At 36.1% G+C, this 12285-nt stretch overlaps 1 pseudogene across 1 annotated transcript; it reads right to left on the bottom strand.

Annotated features, from left to right (window-relative positions):
- Nucleotides 1-9632: 9632 nt before the first annotated feature.
- LOC309812361 (large ribosomal subunit protein eL30-like) lies at nucleotides 9633-10056 on the bottom strand (annotated as a pseudogene). Its single transcript has one exon. The product of its transcript is annotated as a large ribosomal subunit protein eL30-like (transcript).
- Nucleotides 10057-12285: the final 2229 nt, after the last annotated feature.

Here is a 12285-nt window from a genome sequence, read left to right on the forward strand (position 1 = left end):
TGTATATCCTTGCCTCCTTTGTCATAGATTAGTTGACCATAGGTGCGTGGGTTTATCTCTGGGCTTTCTATCTTGTTCCATTGATCTATGTTTCTGTTTTTGTGCCAGTACCATATTTCCTTGATTACCGTAGCTGTGTAGTATAGTGTGAAGCCAGGGAGTCTTATTCCTCCAGCTCCGTTTTTTCCCCTCAAGACTGCTTTGGCTATTCAGGATCTTTTTTATCTCCATACAAATTTTAAGATGATTTGTTCTAGTTCCATAAAAAATGCCATTGGTAATTTGATAGGGATTGCATTCAATCTGTAGATTGCTTTGGGTAGTATAGTCATTTTCACAATATTGATTCTTCTTATCCAAGAACATGGTATATCTCTCCATCTGTTGGTATCATCTTTAATTTCTTTCATCAGTGTCTTATACTTTTTCTGCATAGAGGTCTTTTGTCTCCCTGGGTAGGTTTATTCCTAGGTATTTTATTCTTTTTGTTGCAGTGGTAAATGGGAGTGTTTCCTTAATTTATCTTTCAGATTTTTCATCATTAGTGTATAGGAATGCAAGAGATATTTCTGCATTAATTTTGTATCCTGCAACTTTACCAAATTCATTGATTAGCTCTAGTGGTTTTCTGGTGGCATGTTTAGGATTCTCTATGTATAGTATCATGTCATCTGCAAACAGTGACAGTTTTACTTCTTCTTTTCCAATTTGTATTCCTTTTATTTCTTTTTCTTCTCTGATTGCCACGGCCAGGACTTCCAAAACTATGTTGAATAATAGTGGTGAGAGAGTGGACATCCTTGTCTTGTTCCTGATTTTAGAGGAAATGCTTTCAGTTTTTCACCATTGAGAATGATGTTTGCTGTGGGTTTGTCGTATACGGCCTTTATTATGTTGAGGTAGTTTCCCTCTATGCCCACTTTCTGGAGAGTTTTTATCATAAATGGGTGTTGAATTTTGTCGAAAGCTTTTTCTGCATCTACTGAGATGATCATATGGTTTTTATTCTTCAATTTGCTAATATGGTGTATCACATTGATTGATTTGTGTATATTGAAGAATCCTTGCATCCCTGGGATAAATCCCACTTGATCGTGGTGTATGATCCTTTTAATGTGTTGTTGGATTCTACTTGCTAGTATTTTGTTGAGGATTTTTGCATCTGTATTCATCAGTGATATTGGTCTGTAATTTTCTTTTTTTTGTAGTATCATTGTCTGGTTTTGGTATTAGGGTGATGGTGGCCTCTTAGAATGAGTTTGGGAGTGTTCCTTCCTCTTCAGTTTTTTGGAAGAGTTTGAGAAGGATGGGTGTTAGCTCTTCTCTAAATGTTTGATAGAATTCACCTGTGAAGCCATCTGTTCCTGGACTTTTGTTTGTTGGAAGATTTTTAATCACAGTTTCAATTTCATTACTTGTGATTTGTCTGTTCATATTTTCTGTTTCTTCCTGGTTCAGTCTTGGAAGGTTATACCTTTCTAAGAATTTGTCCATTTCTTCCAGGTTGTCCATTTTATTGGCATAGAGTTGCTTGTAGTAGTCTCTTAGGATGCTTTGTATTTCTGCAGTGTCTGTTGTAACTTCTCCTTTTTCATTTCTAATGTTATTGATTTGAGTCCTCTCCCTCTTTTTCTTGATGAGTCTGGCTAATGGTTTATCAATTTTGTTTATCTTCTCAAAGAACCAGCTTTTCATTTTATTCATCTTTGCTATTGTTTTCTTTGTTTCTATTTCATTTATTTCTGCTCTGATCTTTATGATTTCTTTCCTTCTACTAACTTTGGGTTTTGTTTGTTCTTCTTTCTGTAGTTCCTTTAGGTGTAAGGTTAGATTGTTTATTTGAGATTTTTCTTGTTTCTTGAGGTAGGCTTGTTTAGCTACAGTCTTCCCTATTCGAACTGCTTTTGCTGCATCCCATAGGTTTTGGACCGTTGTGTTTTTATTGTCATTTGTCTCTAGGTATTTTTTGATTTCCTCTTTGATTTCTTCAGTGATCTCTTGGTTATTTAGCAACTTATTGTTTAGCCTTCATGTATCTGTGTTTTTTACGGTTTTTTCCCTGTAATTCATTTCTAATCTCATAGCGTTGTGGTCAGAAAAGATGCTTGGTATGATTTCAATTTTCTTAAATTTACTGAGGCTTGCTTTGTGACCCAAGATGTTATTTATCCTGGAGAATGTTCCGTGAGCACTTGAGAAGAAAGTGTAATCGGCTGTTTTGGGATGGACTGTCCTATAAATATCAATTAAATCTATCTGTTCTATTGTGTCATTTAAAGCTTCTGTTTCCTTATTTATTTTCATTTTGGATGATCTGTCCATTGGTGTAAGTGAGGTATTAAATTCCGCCACTATTATTGTGTCACTGTTCATTTCCCCTTTTATAGCTGTTAGGACTTGCCTTATGTGTTGAGGTGCTCCTATGTTGGGTGCATATATATTTATAATTGTTATATCTTCTTCTTGGATTGATCCCTTGATCATTATGTGGTGTCCTTCCTTGTCTCTTATAACATTCTTTATTTTAAAGTCTATTTTATCTGATATGAATATAGCTACTCCAACTTTGTTTTGATTTCCATTTGCATGGAATATCTTTTTCCATCCCCTCACTTTCAGTCTGTATGTGTCCCTAGGTCTGAAGTGGGTCTCTTGTAGACAGCATATAGATGGGTCTTGTTTTTGTATCCATTCAGCAAGCCTGTGTCTTTTGGTTGGAGCATTTAATCCATTCACATTTAAGGTAATTATCGTTATGTATGTTCCTATGACCGTTTTCTTAATTGTTTGGGGTTTGTTTTTGTAGGTCCTTTTCTTCTCTCATGTTTCCCACTTAAAGAAGTTCCTTTCGCATTTGTTGTAGAGCTGGTTTGGTGGTGCTGAATTTTCTTAGCTTTTGCTTGTCTGTAAAGCTTTTGATTTCTCCATCAAATCTTAATGAGATCCTTGCCAGGTAGAGTAATCTTGGTTTTATGTTCTTCCCTTTCATTAGTTTAAGTATATCATGCCACTCCCTTCTGGCTTGTAGAGTTTCTGCTGAGAAGTAAGCTGTTAACCTTATGGGAGTTGCCTTGTATGGTGTTTGTTGTTTTTCCCTTGCTGCTTTCAATAATGTTTCTTTGTCTTTAATTTTTGCCATTTGGATTACTATGTGTCTCGGCGTGTTTCTCCTTGGGTTTTTCCTGTATGGGACTCTGCGCTTCATAGACTTTTGTGGCTATTTCCTTTCCCATGTTAGGGAAGTTTTCAACCATAATCTCTTCAAATATTTTCTCTGGTTCTTTCTCTCTCTCTTCTCCTTCTGGTATCCCTATAATGCAAATGTTGTTGTGTTTAATGTTGTTCCAGAGATCTCTTAGGCTGTCTTCATTTCTTTTCATTCTTTTTTCTTTAGTCTGTTCCGCAGCAGTGAATCCCACCATTCTGTCTTCCAGGTCACTTATCCGTTCTTCTGCCTCAGTTATTCTGCTATTGATTCCTTCTAGTGTAGTTTTCATTTCAGTTATTGTATTGTTCATATCTGTTTGTTTGTTCTTTAATTCTTCTATTTCTTTGTTAAACATTTCTTGCATCTTCTCGATCTTTGTCTCCATTCTTTTTCCAAGGTCCTGGATCATCTTCACTATCATTATTCTGAATTCTTTTTTTGTAAGGTTGCCTATCTCCACTTCATGTACTTGTTTTTCTGTGGTTTTATCTTGTTCCTTCATCTGGTACATAGCCCTCTGCCTTTTCATCATGTGTGTCTTTCTGTGAATGTTATTTCTTCCTTCTTAATAGTAGACATGGCATACAAATCTGCCAAGGTTTCTTCAGGGTGAGGCTCTATTAGCTGTTGAAAGACAAGAAAATCCTTCTATCTCTAATTTGATTTTTACATAATGCTTTGGCATTTGACTCTTAAATTAAACTCTCCTTTCTTCCCTAGCTCTAAAGAGGTAGCTTTTACACTTCAAAAATAAAGTTTAAGCCTCCAAATGTCAAAGGTGAACAAGTGTATGAAAGTAAATACATTAATTTCTGTTACTTACATATTCACATCTAAGGAAGAAAATATCATAACCTAGTTTATAAATATGAACAACCTTTTAAATTAAAGATAAATCATCTTTGCATCTGAACTTAAAAGTCAACAACACCATAGGTGAGCATCTGACCATAATTTGTTCATCAATAATTTATTAGTTATCAGTATTACAGGCTCAGTCCCTTGAGCACTTGGAAATAAGGGAAATGAGATTGCTTGTTCAAAATCAAGAATTTACGTCCACATCAGGAGGACATGAAAAGATACTTTAAAGAGGAAAAATGCCTTTTAGATTTGCAAAATTTGGCTATAATCAGACTAAAGATATTAATCTAGTGAAAAGACTGTAAGTCAGATGGGAGTTGACCAGCTGTGAAAGCATATAAAAGGAAGCTTGCAAAGGCACACCACACCATTAAAGAGAAAAGCACCAAAAACAGTAACATGAATAAAATATTTTAAGTGTATGTATAATTAATGAATAAAAAAACACTATGCTTATAAAGTCTAAAAATCTTAACCATGTACCAAAGTAAAAATCATAGAATCATAAATATTTAGATTTGAGAAGAACTCAAGGGGCATATGGCCTACCTTCTCCTCAATAATCCTCTTTCAGAAACATCCAAGATATTTTGAAAACCTTCAGTTTTTGTTCTCTGCCCAGCAAGCTGCCCACTCCCCTTTGGACCAAAGATGTCAATGTGCCCGTCGATTCTGTCAGTGCATTTCTGACCCACCATAAAAGTAGCACACATAAAACCAACATTTTTTCACTAGTTAGATGAGTTGTTTCCTAAAATAAATGGCAGAAATGGTTCATGTAAACAGAGAGTTAAAAGTAGGGATTATTTTCAGACACTCTGCTCGAGTTTTGGATTTGGGTGGCATCTGGGGGAGAAGGGTGTATTCTCTTGAGTTTTCCTTTGCTCCTTCCCCCAGGCTATGTAGTGGTGGCAGGAACTTTAGACTGAGTGCAGGAAGGCACTGGCCTTGATGAAGAGTAAAGTACCCATCACACTAGAGGTTATATTAGCCTACTCATCCCTGGTTTGCCATCAACTCTTTGAGGAGCGTGATTCTACTTGTTTTTCATAACCATGTCATGTAATTTTCACAACATGCCTTCAAGGTAAGTTTTATTATCAGCCAGCCATGGAGATGTTAAGAACCTTGTCCATGATCATAGTTTAGAGTTTATACTTGAACACAGGGCTACCTGGCTCCAAACGTCAGGGGAGATACTAGCTGCCATGACAACATTCTCTTAGTCTCCTTTCACCAATGCCTGACTCTCCTCTCATTGCCCACCTGCATGGCTCCCCCCACAATCTCTTAGTTCTTTTCCTCTTATAAGGCCTATTACAGTTCATATTTTTTTTAAATCATGAATTTATTATATATATACTACTGAAAAACTTGAAAATACAGATAAATAAACAACAGAAAAGAATACCTAAAACAAAACAAACAAAAATTGCTTAAACTGTAGTTCTACTACCCAGAGATAGCCATTGTTAACCATTGCTATACTGATACAACTTTAGGTTGCTCTGTTTTTCTGAACACATTTGTAAATGGCATCATATTATAATACTGCTCTATATCCTGCATTTTATTATCATTTTTCCATTTCTGTAAGTAGACATGTTCATCACTATGTGTGTCTGGGTTTTTGAAACTGTTATATTAATTGAACTTTGCATCAAGTGTCTCAATTCACTACTTTTAAAAATTATTTGTTTCTTGAGTATAAAATATTTTTTGTATTAAAAAAAACTGTAGTAATTATATCACGTATAGCAACTGAAAGCCTCCCTTGTGGTTTGGTTAGTGTACATACAATTCTTTATTTGATTTCTTTCAAAGTAGTTTTTTTTTTTAATTAATTAATTTATTTTTTGCTACGTTGTGTCTTCGTTGCTGCATGTGGGCTTTCTCTAGTTGCCATTGTGGTACGCGGGCTTCTCATTGCGGTGGCTTCTCTTGCTGGCTTCTCTATAGGTGCGCGGGCTTCAGTAGTTGTGGCACCTTGGCTCAGTAGTTGTGGCTTGTGGCCTCTATAGGACAGGCTCAGTAGTTGTGGCTCATGGGCTTAGTTGCTCTGTGGCATGTGGGATCTTCCTGGACCAGGGCTTGAACACGTGTCCCCTGCATTGGCAGGCGGATTCTTAACCACTGCACCACCAGGAAAGTCCCTCAAAGTAGTTTTGATATTGGTGGATGTTTCTCTTTGAAGATTTCTTTATGTCAACAGATACTCCAGTAATTTGAGAGATGTGGGCATGTATACAAGGATAGAGGAAGTGTGCCTTGGTACTTATATATTTTAATTAGGGGGGAAATTCTTATTTATTTTGTAAACAAATAGAGATTGTGTTTGAAAAAAATAATGTTTTCTTAGTGTACATTTATCCAAAGTTAATTGGTGAATTTATTAAAAATTAAAGTCTTTTAACCAAATGTAAATTAAAATTCTCAGTTTTTATTGTCTCTTTAAAATTACTCATCATACAATACTTTCAGCCTCTTAAAAATATTAACTAATAGTACTATTTCCAATATCTTATAAACAAAGCACTGCTCTAGAACACTGCTGGTGAAATATACAGCTCTACATTTGGAAGTTAAATGTATTAGAGAAATATAATGTGAGCCATGATACAAGCCACATAAGTACTTAAAACTGTAGAAACAGTAAAAGCAAACAAACAAAAAAAACCAAAACCAAAAACAGATGACAATCATTAATCTTAATAGTATATTTTATTTATGACCCAATATATCCAAAACATTATTATGTCAATACTTAGTCAAATAAAAAGTTTTACATCCTTTTATTTGATTGTAAGATGTTTTACATTCTTTTTTTTGTATTCTATATCTAGTATATATTTTGCATTTGCAGCACATTTTACTTTGTACTTATACACATTTTGAGTGCCCAGTAGCTACATATAGCTAGTGTCCATTATATTGAAAGGCACAGCCCTAGACATCAACAACCGTTGATGTAATAATAATTAGCTATATAGATTTAAGACTAAAGTACAAATTCGGAATCCAAACTTTAAACAATCTAGATAAAAACAATGATTTGCCACGTATTTCTTGGGTATGCATTTATGAGGCAATTGGCTCTGGTTAGAAATCCAAGCTAAGTTCAAGCAAAAAGGTAACTAATTAATCTCAATGAAAGATTAGCCTGGTGTACTGATTACTGATTATGTCATGACAAGTATGTAGCACATATCTCATATGTTGTTCTTTGATTGATTGGGATTATAAGACATTGGTCTTTTAGCATTATGCTCTGACTCGCCCAGCTGGTCTTGGATATATTTCCAACAGGACACTGAAAAACTTTGGTAGATTGATTAATTATTTGTATGAGATGACCATTTTTTGTTAGGAAACCAGAGTTTGGTGATATCTATAGAAAGATATGGGGCTTAGGACAGAAGACATGAAGAATATGCCAATATCCAGATTTCATTTAATCTATATTCCATTACAGTAAACAGAGGATTGGGAATTTTTGTTCAAGGAGATTGGAGAAGTAAGCACTCTGCTTTATTAGAGGACACCTTATAATTTAATGGATAGGATTTGTAATTCTGTTACTGCTTATCTGTGCAAAGGATAGAATATTTCTTTGGGTAAATTGGAGTGCTTTTAATTCATCTTTGTATCCTCTTTAGATAACATATTTGGAAATGAGTGGAAAACAGTAGTAATTAATGTTAATATATAGCTATCTCCTTTCTTAAAAAAAAATAATGAACAAAAATCTCACATATTAAAAAAGTGACCTTTTAACAATAAAAACAGAAGAAAGAAAACACACACACACTCACACACACCCATACACAGGGAAGAGTAAGGAACATGAAATAATACTCCAAAATATTCATTCCCTAAAAAACATATTCCCCAAAGAGAAGAGAAAATATGAATTCAGTTGAGAACTATTTTTAATCAGAGTGTGTGAAAAGTAAATGATTTGATAGTAAGTCCACAGATGAGCCAGACTAAATTGGTTGACTTAATCAGTCCTTTACTACCTGTAAATGATAAGTTCTTTTTTCAAACAGCTGAAATATTTAATTGAAAAATATTCATAATGAATGCTTTATTGCACCTCTTCTTAAATCCAGCAATCCTTTCAGAGTTTTGAGTTTACAGAATCAAATTATTAAAATCGTGTTTCCTGTTTGACGAAACTGAAATGGTAAAGCACCAGCATTAATGAGAGCATTTTCCTTAGCATAGAAGTTCAGCCATATTTATTTACTATTTACCATGCAGTCTCTCAATAAGAAGCATTTCTCAGCTTATTTATTAGCTCATTAAGAAAAATATGGTTTGATTTTTATCCTGCATACATAAAGATTGCTTCTCCCACTTACTTCAGATGATGAAAAAAGATGTCTCCTGGCTGGATGAAGGTGATGAATCTCTCGTTTATGGTTTTTTTTTTTTTGCGGTATGCGGGCCTCTCATTGTTGTGGCCTCTCCTGTTGCGGAGCGCAGGCTCCGGACACGCAGGCTCAGCGGCCATGGCTCCCGGGCCCAGCCGCTCCGCGGCATGTGGGATCTTCCCGGACCGGGGCACGAACCCGTGTCCCCTGCATCGGCAGGTGGACTCTCAACTACTGCGCCACCAGGGAAGCCCTCTCGTTTATGTTTTATAGTTATAGCTTTATGATTAGAGAAAAAAAGAAGTAGGGAAATACACAAAACACTAGATCTTGAGGAGCTCAAAGGGAAGACAACAGAACACTTCAAAGGCAGGAATAGAAAAATTTTAGAGCAAAATGCTAAAACAGATTATAAGGAATTTAGAAACTAATATGAATATTTAGAAATTAAACAGTACTTTTCTTGTGACGGTAAGGAAAGTTATATTTAACAGGTTTTCATTCTCTGTATTTATTCTTCCTCTACTCTGTGATCTACATGACTACACATACCCACACTTGCAAAAATCTTTTATGAATAGTTCTGTCAAAATATGTTACTTCAAGTTGAACAAAATAAAAATCTTAAAGTTGAATGCACAGTAAGAAATCATTTCCAGAACTGTGTTCTGTGGAACAACACTACCACTAAAAACCCAGGAGAAAAAGGCCTCTGTGGTCAAAGTTTGGGGAAATGCTATATATATTTCTCTTTTGCAGATTTACGATGGGCTTTTTCATATTAAGGTTCTGATAAATCCTGTAGAGTAAAGACTTTGTATAGCCTAATATTTTTCAAATTTATTTAAACAGGAAGGCTGTTTAAAATCTAGCATCTTGTGGAACAAATGTTTAAGAGAAAAAATATTTGGGGAAATGCTACTGTAGACCCATAATATTTACTTTGGTTACAGCTCCAAAGTAAATTTTGAGTATTATCAAATTCATAAAACCCAGAAATTAAGAAACTAAGAAACAGATGTTTGGGGATTAGCTAGGCTAGCAAGGTAACTTGCTTATCAAAACCAACATCACAGCCCATGAGATATAAATTTATGCTAGATGCTTTCATTACAAGATCTTTGTTTCTCCAGATGTTTATGTCTCAGAAGAGCCATATGGTAGTAATGCCTTTTTAAAAAAAATTTTTAAAACAAGCTCTGGCCAATTTTATTAAAGAAAAATTGTGCGTGATTTACTTTGCATCAGTCTGTTCTTGCATGCCTCTAATAATATCAGAATCACCTGGATCAGTGATAGCCAGTGTGCATACTCTGTAGTATTTTCAACACTCTGTGCCCAATTCAATATTATTGCCACTGTAGTGATGGACACCAGTTTTGGCCAACATGGCATAATACTCTATTTCAGATTTCCTCAAGGTTGGGCAGTTGTTGGCGAGGATGACCAGTTTCGCTTTGCTGTGTCTGATCATTTTTAGAGTCTGCTTGTACCCCAGCACGTACTTTCCACTTTTCGTAACCAGTTGGAGCCTAGAGTTGATCGACTCCAGTGACTTTTCTGTCTTCTTTGTGGCCACCATCTTCCTGCCTTAGGCGCGGGATGCCCCCAACCAAGAGTAGCCACCAAGATGGCCGGAGAGTGAGAAAGGGGTAGTAATGTCTTTGTTCTCATTATAGTTGAATAAATCACGGAAATTTTGTGATCACTGATAAATAGTTGGAACTGCAAATAATAAGTCTGTGATAGCCAAGGATTAGAGATGCAGCATAGTCACTTAATAGCTGTGTGACCTAGCTGTTTACCATCTCTGTCGCTAAGTTTTCACATCTATGAGTTGGGGTAATAGTAGTTCCTACCATGTAGAGTTTTATAAAAATTAAATGAGTTAGTACTTGTTAAAGTTCTTAGAACAGTAGTTTGATAAGTGCTATTTAAGGATTGCAAAATGAAACATAAAATACTTTCTTCATCAATCTAATTCCTGAACATGGATGTCACAGATATGGATTTGTAAACTGTGGGAAGCAGTTTTGTGCCCCCATGAGTGGTAGGAAAATGGGAAGGGAGAGAAAGAGAAACAGAAAGACTACCCAGTGCATCAAATGCATCAACTGCTCCACTTCCACACATTTGAGAAAATTTTTATTTTTTTGTCATTTGTGGGGTTTGGTTTGTTTGTTTAAATGTGGTCTTAGGACCAGCATCAGAAACTAAAGTTGAAATTCCTGTGTGCCACCCAGACTGCTAGAATCATAATCAGAATTTGTGAGGGTATGGCTCAGAAAAGTGCGTGTTTAACAGATACTTCCAGTGGTTCTCAAACATACTGGAGTTTAAGAACCTCTACAAAAAAAACAACATAAAGAGTTCAGGTAAATAACTTATTGGTTGACATTCAGAAGCAGAAAAAGGAAAAAGTACTATGTGTTGGCATCTCCACATGGCCCCCACGAGCCGCCTGGTTCCCTGATGGTTTTACACTTGTGATTTTAAGAGGTTATGGTCTTTTAATAAACTGATCTTTTCTTAAATTAAAAAAAAAGAACCTCTACCAGACACAGTTCAAAGTCTATAACTGTGCAGGGCTTCTTATGGTTGGCCTCGTCTAGTCTGCTCAGGTTCACACCGTCAGTTTGCCCAAGTAACACAAATCTGAAAACCAGTGGCTTAACTAAAACTACTTCAGGCATTACCCCTCTGGTGGTGAGAAGTCTGTGATAGACTGCGCAGGGTCCACAGAGCTGTTCTCTCCTATCTCGGGGCTGCAGGCTCCTTGCATCTTTCTGCTCAACCATCCTTAGCACTTGCTTGTTACCTTGTGGTGATGTGGCGTTGTCCTTCCTCTGGGCATCATGTTTACATTCCAGGCAGGGAGAACAGGAAGGGAAAAGGACAAAAGGCCCATCCCAGCTAGGCCTGCTCTGCTTGTAAGGAGTTTGCCTGGAGCCTCGTTTGACAAGGAACACTTTTAACTCACTTGACCAGGCCTGGGCTGCACTGCTGTTCTTCACCCTTATTTGCAAGGGTGGCTAGGGAATGTCGTGTTTTCACTGGGCACATTTTTATGCCCAACAAAACTGCAGTAGGCTCTTTGACATACTCTACATTCCAAGCTCAAAAAAATTATGTTTTCTCAGCCTCCATGCCTCTGTGTATACAATTCACTTGAACAAGACTGCCCCTCCCCACTTAAATATTTTACGACCTTCTCCCTTCAACATCAATTCATGTTATCCATTCCTCTGTGAAGGGTTCCAATCTCACCCCCAACACCCACCCCGTGTCATATTCATAATCCTTTATTATGGCACTATCGTGTACACTAAGTCAGTAGACTGGCATCACTTTGAAGGCCAAGATATATGGCTTATGCCCAGAGGCCAACTACAGCAGTTAACTCACAGTAACTGCTTTAATAACATTTTCTGAATGAATGAATGAACAAATGAGCATATGAAAATTTGAATGAACAACTGAACTTATGAATGAATAGTAGAGCATTGCTGTTTTGGGGTAATGACTTCTATTAGACTCTGCTATTCATTTGTACTCATTCAGGGAAATACTTGCTATCTATTTGGGAAGATATTATATTATGAAATTAAATGAAAGTAAGGAGGAGTATAGCAAAAACAATAAATATGTGAGCTCCTCTAGTAGAGAACCTATGTTTATTACCTTTCGTCTCTATTGCTTCACCCCATGAAGGGTTTGATTCAAAGTAGGTTTTTAATAAATGCTGAATGAATAAGCATTGAATTAAAAGGAAAAGAGAGAATAATGAAAGAGTTAGCAGGCTGCTTTCATTTCTTAAAATTCCAGCAGTATCTTATT

This window comes from Mesoplodon mirus (assembly GCF_964341445.2).
Source record: "Mesoplodon mirus genome assembly, chromosome: 11".
Classification (NCBI taxonomy): Eukaryota; Metazoa; Chordata; class Mammalia; order Artiodactyla; family Ziphiidae; genus Mesoplodon; species Mesoplodon mirus.